Genomic DNA, 10,508 nt, shown 5'->3' with positions numbered 1-10,508 from the left:
TAGAGCAACAAGGGAAGGAAAGTAATTCATCACACGAGGTAGCAACATTATGAGTAGACGAATTACGAGGACTAGCACATGGAAATATAGTACTTTGACTAGGAGTAGTGCCATTGTCCACATTAGGCTCACTTGATGTTACCTTGGTGATGATAGCCTAATGAGCCAACTTTTGCACATTATGGGATGTTAGAAGATCGGCATGAGAACTTGTGAGCATTACATGGTTTTCTTCCAACTTCCCATAATTGCTAGTTAGTAAATCAAGTTCAGCACGTAGCTCAACATTCTCTTTCAATGTTGATACTTCAAATGAGGTAGAGTTAGATGTACATGTATCATCAACAATATGAGAGGAGTAAGTAGCAATTAGAGACTTCTCATGAGTAGATTGAAGCTCCTCATAGATCTTAGAGGTTTTGATGAGCTATCCCTTGACATTATTGCATTCAAGGAGAAGGACCTCAAAATCCTTTTTAAGTTTACCATGAGCAACTTCAATCTCTCCTTTTGAAGATCTTAAGTCTCTACATGCTTGATGACTCTTCTCAAGTTCATGTTCAAGTTGTTCACTTTTAGCTTGTTCATGATTAAGTGAATCATTACAATTTTCAAAGTAAGCAAGAACATCTTGGAATCTTTGAAGAGCGTTATTTTTAGCTTTATGAAGATTTTACTGATCACATAGATATTTTCAGTCAAGTCATCATCATCATCCTCATCGCAAATATCATCGTTATTGCACAGAGAAGATGATACCTCATTATTACCTCTTGCCATGAGGCACATGTGAACTGGAGGAGTTGATGATGATTCTTTTGGTGAATCAGATTCTTCATTAGTCAAAAGTACTTCATATTTCTTGATTTCCCCTAAATGATTAGTCATAGAGCAAGTAGGGAGAAACAACATATTTTGATCAAGAGGACATGGGAAAGCAGGCATATCACCACAAACATTTGTCGAGGGATCTTTAGGTGAAATGCATGACCTATCAGCACAATAATTTACACTATGTGTGGTACTAGATATGCTCGTGTCCATAGAGGCTATGACATTTTCATCAACATATATTTCTTCACTCACCATGTCATTACCTTGTGAGACTGAAGATGCTAAGGTGGCAAGCAATCGGATATGGAAGTAGTGGTGGACTCTTTATGATCGAAAAGAGTGAAGAGCCCATGCACCAACTCCTTCATCATAATATCGTCTTCATCAAGATTGGACCCACCATATATATCTTCAAGTTTAGTCCAAACTTCATGAGCTGACTTGCAAGTCGAGATAGACTTAAACACTTCAGGACTTATGGTTCGATGAATGGCAAGAAAAGCCTCACAATCAAGATTAATTTCATTAGTAGATGAAGATGCATCATCCTTTTTGTCGGCAATCCCTGCAAGAACAATTCGTAAAGTATTTGGGCCCATGGCCCGAAAGTGATGGACATACAAATTCTCCATAGGGTATAATTTGTGCCATCAAAGTCAAATGTGTCATTGTGCACTCGTCCAATAGTCGACATCGATACTCTCTAGGTCGTGAAACCTAATTAAAGAGAGACCTTGCTCTGATACCAATTGAAAGGACCACGATGACGCCTAGAGGGGGGGTGAATAGGCTATTTAAAAACTTCTTCGGATTTGGCTTAAACCTAATGCGGAAATAAACTAAGAGGATACTTTTCAAGCATAAATCCTAAATGCAATAGGCACCGCAACGTGCACCAACAACACGATCTACCAAGATGGACACAACACGGTTACTAACAAGCACAAGTAAGTTACACAAACTTACTTGAGCTATATCACACGACGAGTAGGTGAACGACACAAGATACTAGATCACACTATAGCACACGATATATCAAAAGCTGCAAGTGTGAACGTGTGGATATAGAGGGTATGCTTGAACGATTAATCTTGTACAAAGAAATAGCCAACACAATATAATGAGCACAAACAATATGCAAAGTATGTATGCTCAAGTAACACAAGTAAACCACAAGTAAGGAGTTAGGGTTAGGGATAACCAAGGTCACTGAGACAAAGATGTATCCCGATGTTCACTTCCTTGGAGGGAAGCTAGTCACCGTTAGAGAGGTGGATGTTACCACGAAGGCACACCAACGCCACAAAGGCTCACCCTATTCTCCCTTTGAGATAACACCACTGTCGTGGGTATAAGTCTGACAGTAGATGTGTAGGGTACGAAAGGATGGGCAGAGCCTTAGCTACGGCGAGGATGTATGAGTTCATGCCCCTCTACGGTGGAGGTAAAAGCCCTACGTCTCAGTGCTCTTGGGAGATTAGTGTCAAGTGGAATAGGGGTTACAGTAAATGCCAACCCCCGCACCAGTGGGGAAGGGCGGCTTATATAGAGTGCGCTGCCCTTCACAACGGTCCGGTGGACAGGGGTGGAGTAGTGGCGAATAGATGCCTACGTTACAGGTAACGTATGCCTTAAATGCTAATAATGGTGTATGAAAACGTATGACCGTTGCCCTCCAGGGAGGTTACGATATACAGAGTGGAATCCATTCGGTACGTTTAATACGCTCCGAATGCTCGTCACCGACTGGATGATGGGGGAATCGTCACCGACTAGATGATGGGAAGTCCTTAGTTCAGTCGGAACTGTCTAAGGGCCTTGTCCCTTATGAAGGGTAGTCCTTGGGTAGGACCTATAGGGCAGGCCTATGACCCTACCCTGGGACTATAACCCCATCATTAGTCCCCGAATGGATCGGGGTTGGAACGACGAAGTGATGCCTGGAGTACGGATCCGACTGGTATGGATGTGACTTTGGCGTTGTTTGCCTCGATCCATTTTATCCTCTCGACTAGTGATCCGAGTGAATATATCCGTGAAACGAACTGTCAGGGACCGAGAGCTTCCGCGGAATCTTTCGACGTGACCGGTCAACTTACAGCGGCGGATTTTCTGGGATCCTCAAATTTCGGTTGCCGCGCGCTGAGCGGGGATGACGACATCGTCATCGAGTAGTTTCTGCCACCTCGATTACCGCGCCTTTATCTTCTCCACTAATATCGTAGCAGCCGGTCGGGGGATAAGATTTCGGGGCCACCTGTTAGTGACCCAGTCGGAAGCTTATTTAAACCTCTCCAGTGGGGGTTTCTCGTTGCGCTCTCCTGATTACTCGCACTCGCCTCGCTTCTCCCATAGCTCCCTGCGCGCTCCAAGCCTCCTCCTTCCTCTCCTCCTCTGCGGATCTGGTGCCTCCACCATGACGAAGGGGCAGACGAGTAAGCTCGAGTCGCAGAAGAATAAGAAGAAGGCGGCGGCCCCTGCTCAGCGGCGACAGCAGGCACTCCCGGCGGGTTGGATCCAGGGGGATTTCCTCCCTTCCACGGTGACGGCGGACGACCTGCTGGAGCTGGTGGAGCAAGGCATGATTGCCAACAAGTCGTGGAGGCTGCCGGTGGAGGGCGAGAAAGAGCCGGCGCCGTAGGAGGGAGAGCGTGTCTTGCTGCTGAGTCACGTGTACAGGGGCTTCTCCTTGCCTCCCCACCCCTTCTTTTGAGGTATTATGAATCACTTCGGGGCGCAGCTCCATCATTTTCCTCCAAACGCGATAGCCCATCTTGCTCCATTCGTCGTGCTTTGCGAGTGCTTTATCGGATGTCCCTCCCATTGGGGGCTCTTTAAGTACATCTTCTCCGCTAGGTCCCAAACTGTCAAAAAGCTTAGCCAGTCGGACGACAAAACCCATATCCTCCAGCTCTGCGGGGGCTTAGGCTTCCAGAGGAAAACCAAAAGTAGCTACCCCCCCTTCAGCTGTCCGAGTCAGTTAGGGACTGGCAGTCGACTTGGTTCTATTGCCAGGACGTCGCTTGTCCGAATGCTGCAACTGGGCTGCCACCTTTCAGCCTAGACCGACCGGCTCCTCCCAGGCAACTTACACTCTCGAAGGTGAAAAAGATCCAGATCCAACCTCTGGTCGACGCGCTGATAGATGTCGTCCGCAAGGGAGTCACCAGCACGGATTTGCTCGAGACTTTTCTGGGTCGGCGCATCCAGCCGCTGCAAGCTCGACACCACGCCATGTGGCACTACGCAGGGCCTGGGGACTCCACTCGGACTCATCCAGAATGCGTGACCGGGGAGGTTTTGACGGCGTGGGTCCGCGGCATCACAGGTGCCTGCGATAACCCCAGAGGAGCCCGGCGAGTGAAGCCCTTCCGCGTTGACAATCCTCCTCCGAATGAGGTGAGCACATCTTGTCGAGTGCTTTCAATCCTCTTAGATTTATCGCTTTTTCTTGTATCACCGTCTGACGTCTGATGTTGTCGACTGTATTTTGTGCGGGCATGGACCAACTGGTATTCTCCCGTCTCGAACGGGAATCCAGTTGAGGAAGAGGAGGGCAGCTAGGAGGGCAGCGTGGACAGCGCCGAGTACGTCTCCGACAGTGGGGAGACAGAGGAGGAGACCGAAGAGGAGGAGGGGGAGGCTGGGGAGCAGAGCTCGCCACCTCCACCATCAGAGCCTCGAACCAAGCGCCGTCACGAACCTGCAACTCCGTCGGCTCCTCCAGTGGCTCCGAGTGCTCCGTGAGCTCCTCCCGTGGCTCCGAGTGATCGGAGCATGAAGAGGACCAGGGACGTTGCTGCCGAGTCCACAGACCAACCGTCCAAGGTGGCCAAACCGAGTGGGTCCAAGCCTCGGAAAGCTTTGCCTCGGATGAGGATCACTGTTCCAGTTGCCTCAGCGTAAGTGTCTTGTTCTCCTATCTTCTTTTAGTATTTGATTAAACTCATGCTTATCGGTCGAGTGAATTTTACTCGACAGAGCTGCTACCTCCGCCACCTCTCTGCCACGCCAGGACGATAATCCCATGGATACGAATAATGCTGCCACATCCCAGCAAGCTACGTTGTGACAACTCCGAGAGTTTGCATTATTGTTTACCGAGTGTTGTCTTTAATCTTGCCCTTTTTCTGTAATCTCATGTTGTTCAGTCGGGCTTCCTTCGGAGGTGATTCATCTGGAGGACGATGACCCGAAGGGGTCAAGGCAAACTTTGGCGCCTGTCCTTGAGGTTGTTCCATCTGCCGCTGCTCCCACCATGGACGCGCCGCCGACCGAGACGATGCCGTCGACTGAGGCGGTGCCCCTCGCGGCGGAACCGACTGGAGCGGGACTTGGGATGCCCAAGGAGTCTCCTGTCGTGTCGGGTCCGTCGACCATCCAGTACGACGCCTGACACCTCCCGGAAGACCAAGTGGGAGCCGCCAAGGAGGCCATGGTGCATGTGGAGTTGATGGTGGGTGATGCCAAGGGAGCGTACGACTCCATCGCATCTTTGTACAAGAGAAGCTTGGAGCTCCGGGACGATATCCGAGTAAGTGCGCTAGTAAGTGTTTACTTTCCTCTTGTAACCCACTGGGGGTTTAAGTGATATACTCGGATATAGTAGGATTATTTTGCAGTGGGTTCACTCCGAGTGAACCCAGTGGGTGTAGTCCCCGAGACTTCTGTCGAGTGCTTGCACCGGCAGTTGTCTTTATATACATTTTCCGTGACTTGATCGGATCAGAACTGATCTGCCCGAATGGTACCAGTGGGGGCACTCCGAGTGCACCCACTGGATGTAGTCCCCGAGAGTAGTTTTACTCAGGTCGGGTAATAGTAGCCTCATAGGCTTGTCTGTTTGTCATGTAGCTCAATAGGACTGACCTGTTCGAGCTTCATGCCAGTGGGGTCACTCTTAGTGAACCCACTGGGTGTAGTCCCCGAGACCGCTGTCGACTGCTTGCGTCGGCAGGGGTCTGAAGAACTTTTATTGTTTTCCTTGTTGAATGTGTCTGGTCTTTCCTTTGCGCTGATTTGGCAGAAGACTTGTGAAATGGGATCCGCGTACAATGCTCTGAAGGCTGAAAAGATTCAGCTTGCTGCGGAATTGGAGGCCGCTGTGAATGACTTGGCTGGTGTAAAGGGGGCTCTTGCTGACCGAGAGAAGTCTTTGGAGGAGTCCCAGGAGACCAACAAGGCATTGGTGGCCGAAATTGAGAAAATGGGCAAGCAAAGAACTGAACTGATGGGTCAGATGAAGTTGATGAACAGTCGATGCATTTCGTAGGAGAAGTACGTCAGCGACTGGGCAAGGAAGATGATTGCACTGCTCGGTGGTAAGTTTTTTGCCGAGTGCTTATTGACTTTGTAGTTCATTCCGCGCTTACTTTCTGCTCGTCTTTGCTTTGCAGATTTTTGTATGGACACTGAGGCTGAAGCAGCTGATGTTGAGCGGTCGATTATTCCGACCGTTCCACTCGGCGATGAAGCCAATCGGGACATGCTCCGAGCGCATATTCGCCTTGGCAGAGTGGGACCTTTCATCGGCCGCCTGAGAGAAGTCATCGGCCGGATCGACAAGGAGTTGTGGCCCGAAGACGATTCCTGGCGGGAGATAGAAGGGTTGATGACTCGGCTGGAGGGCGTCCCGAACAGAGTGCAGGCGTGGAAGAAGTCTGCCGCTCGTTGTGGTGCGGACGTGGCGCTATCGCTTGTCCGAGTGCACTGCAAGGAAGCTCGTGAAGAAAAGCTGAAGGCATTGCAGGTCGCCAACACCAAGAAGCTTCGATTCGAAGATTTCATGGAGACCTTCCTTGAGACAGCCACTCGCATCGCAAACGGGATCGACCTTGACACTTTTGTGGAGCCTGCCAGTCCCGGTGCCAGTCCTGGTGATGCTTGAAAAACTTTACCTCGGTATGCCGAGTGGTATCTGTATCAAACTTTGGCCACTGCTGTTGGCCGTCACATTCGTGGTTCGGTGTGGATAAGCTTGATCCACATCGAGCCGACTATCGTTGAACCAACTTTGAATTCGAATCGAATATTTTGCTCTTCTTTTGCCAATTTTTTTGACACGATTTTGGCTCGTGGTTTTTGTTTGGCATTTCTTGGTGAAGCCAATGGCAAACGTGCGGAGCGTGTAGTTGTCAGTTGTCTTCACATCCACATGAGCCTCAATGAGGGTCTGTCAAGTCTCCGAGTGCGCACTCGGAGCGAGCTTTTACTTAGGTGACTCTTTGTCGCGGCTAAGTCTCCGAGTGCGACTTTTAGTGCACACTCGGAGCGAGTTGTTACTCATGTAGTTGTCAGTTGTCTTCACATCCACATGATCCTCAATGAGGGTCTGCTAAGCCTCCGAGTGGATCTCTAGGATACACTCGAAGGAAGCTTTTTTACTTAGGCGATTCTGGATCGCAGCTAAGTCCCCGAGCGCGACTGTAAGCTCGCATTCAGAGCGAGTTGCTACTCATGTAGTTGTCAGTTGTCTTCACATCCACATGAGCCTCAATGAGGGTCTGCTAAGCCTCCGAGTGGATCTCTAGGATCCACTCGAAGGAAGCTTTCTACTTAGGCGATTCTAGATCGCAGCTAAGTCTCCGAGTGCGGCTGTTAGTGCGGACTCGGAGAGAGTTTGTACTTAGGCGATTCTGGATCGCGGCTAAGTTCCCGTGTGCGACTTTTAGTGCACACTCGGAGAGAGTTTGTACTTAGGCGATTCTGGATCGCAGCTAAGTCCCCGAGTGCGAATTTTAGTGCACACTCGGAGAGAGTTTGTACTTAGGCGATTCTGGATCACAGCTAAGTCCCCGAGTGCGACTTTTAGTGCACACTCGGAGAGAGTTTGCACTTAGGCGATTCTGGATCGCAGCTAAGTCCCCGAGTGCGACTTTTAGTGCACACTCGGAGAGAGTTTGTACTTGGGCGATTCTGATCGCAGCTAAGTCCCCGAGTGCGACTTTTAGTCCACACTCGGAGAGAGTTTGTACTTAGGAGATTCTGGATCGCAGCTAAGTCCCCGAGTGCGACTTTTAGTGCACACTCGGAGAGAGTTTGTACTCAGGCGATTCTGGATCGCAGCTAAGTCCCCGAGTGCGACTTTTAGTGCACACTCGGAGAGAGTTGTACTTAGGCGATTCTGGATCGCAGCTAAGTCCCCGAGTGCGACTTTCAGTGCACACTCGGAGAGAGTTGTACTTAGGCGATTCTGGATCGCAGCTAAGTCTGCGAGTGCGACTTTTAGTGCACACTCGGAGAGGGTTTGTACTTAGGCGATTATGGATCGCAGCTAAGTCTCCGAGTGCGACTTTTAGTGCACACTCGGAGAGAGTTGTACTTAGGCGACTCTGGGTCGCAGCTAAGCCCTCGAGTGCGACTTTTAGTGCGCACTCGGAGCGATTTTTTTTATTTTTTAGACCGAAGTCTGTCAACGCGGAAGAATTTTGAACTTGCAAGAAATCAATCTGTTTTGTATTATTTCAATGATACTTGTTCTTTACATTGCCTCCCTCGGCGGTCATGTGTAGAAGCGCTTCAGGAGATCTCCGTTCCATGCTCGCGGCTCGTCCGTTTCCCTATCGAGGTTGTAGAGTCGATATGCTCCGTTGTTCAGCACCTTGGAGATGATGAAGGGTCCTTCCCAGGCGGGAGCCAACTTGTGAGGTCTCTGCTGATCCACTCGGAGCACCAGGTCGCCTGCTTGGAATGTACGACTCCTGACGTGCCGCGCGTGAAAACGCCGCAGGTCTTATTGATAAATTGTTGAGCGAGTCAGTGCCATCTCGCGCTCTTCTTCTAGAAGATCCACTCCATCTTGCCTGGCTTGCTCTGCTTCGGCTTCGGAGAAGAGTTCGACTAGTGGGGAGTTGTGAAGCAAGTCACTCGGAAGGACTGCCTCTGCTCCATAAACGAGGAAGAACGGGGATCACCCTGTAGATCTATTTGGAGTTGTGTGGAGGCCCCACAGCACCGAAGGCAGCTCGGTGACCCATGCGCCCGCTCTGCTTGCCTGTTTGTTTGGGGATGCGCCACAGATGCAAAATCCACTCGGATACCTTGGCCTGTGCAAAAACCTTTGAATCTGTCCGAGTCAAAGTTTGCGCCATTGTCAGTGATTATGCTGTGCGGTACCCCGAATCTGGCGATGATGTCTCTGACAAACTTGATGGTCGTAAGGGCGTCGAGCTTCTTGATGGGCTTGGCTTCAATCCACTTGGTGAACTTGTTGACTGCCACCAACAGATGAGTGAATCCCCCTTGGCCTGTTCTGAATAGACCGACTGTATCTAATCCCCACACTGCGAACGGCCAAACAAGAGGGATTGTCTTCAGCGCAGATGTTGGCTTGTGGGACTTGTTCGAGTAGAACTGACAGCCTTCGCATCGGTCGACCATATCCTTCGCCATTTTATTCGCCTGCAACCAGAAGAAACCAGCTCTGAATGCTTTGGCGACGATTGCTCTTGAGGAGGCATGATGGCCGCAGGTTCCCGAGTGAATTTCTTCCAGGATTAACTGTCCCTCCTCAGGGGAGATGCATCGCTGAAGGACGCCTGAAACACTTTCTTTGTACAACTGGCCATCAATGACGGTGAAGGACTTCGACCTGCGGACGATCTGCCTAGCTTGGACTTCGTCTTCTGGTAATTCTTGCCTCAGGATGTTCGCAATGAACGTCACAGTCCAATCGGGGATGAGAGCAAGAATCTCCATGATCAAATCCACCACAGCAAGGACCTCGACTTCAATCGGATCTGTTGAGCTCTTCGGTTGTACTGGTTCCTCTGTAAAAGGATCTTCTTTCACCGAGGGGAGATGTAGGTGCTCGAGGCAGACATCACTCGGGACTAGTCTTTGAGTGGATCCAAGTTTTGCCAATTCACGAGCTGCTTGGTTTTTCAGTCGCGGAAGATGGTGAAGTTCCAGACCTTCAAACTTCTTCTCGAGCTTCCTTACTGCGTTGCAGTATGCAGTCATGGTGGGGTTCCTTACATCCCACTCCTTCATCACTTGATTAACCACCAAATCCGAATCGCCGTAGACCATCAGGCGACGGACGCCGAGTGTGATGTCCATGTGCAATCCATAAAGGAGAGCTTCATACCCTGCCTCGTTGTTGGAGGAATCGAAATGTATCTACAACACATACTTGAGTTTATCACCTTTTGGCGATATGATCACTACGCCAGCGCCGGAGCCATTCAACATCTTGGACCCATCGAAGAACATTGTCCAATGAGCCGAGTAGATGTGAGTCGGTTGCTGTTGTTCTACCCATTCTGCTATGAAGTCAGCCAGAGCTTGAGACTTTATAGCCTTCTTGGCTTCGAACTTGATGTCGCAGTATAACATCTCCATTGCCCACTTCGCCACTCGGCCTGACGCGTCCCGATTGTGGAGGATTTCCGACAACGGAGCATCAGAAACGACAGACACCGAGTGGTCTTGGAAATAATGAGCCACCTTCTTCGCAGTCATGTAGATCCTGTAAATAAGCTTTTGATAATGGGGATACCTTTGCTTGGAAGGAGTCAGGACTTCGGAGACATAATATACTGGCTGCTGAACCTTGTACGCTTTGCCTTCTTCTTCGCGTTCGACTGTGAGAACAGTGCCGACGACTTGATTTGTAGCCGCAATGTACAGAATAAGGGGTTCTTTACTGAGCGGGACAGTAAGAACCGGCTGGG

This window comes from Hordeum vulgare, chromosome 2H, assembly GCF_904849725.1.
Source record: "Hordeum vulgare subsp. vulgare chromosome 2H, MorexV3_pseudomolecules_assembly, whole genome shotgun sequence".
Lineage (NCBI taxonomy): Eukaryota > Viridiplantae > Streptophyta > Magnoliopsida > Poales > Poaceae > Hordeum > Hordeum vulgare.
Note: the sequence above shows the minus strand (reverse complement) of the source record.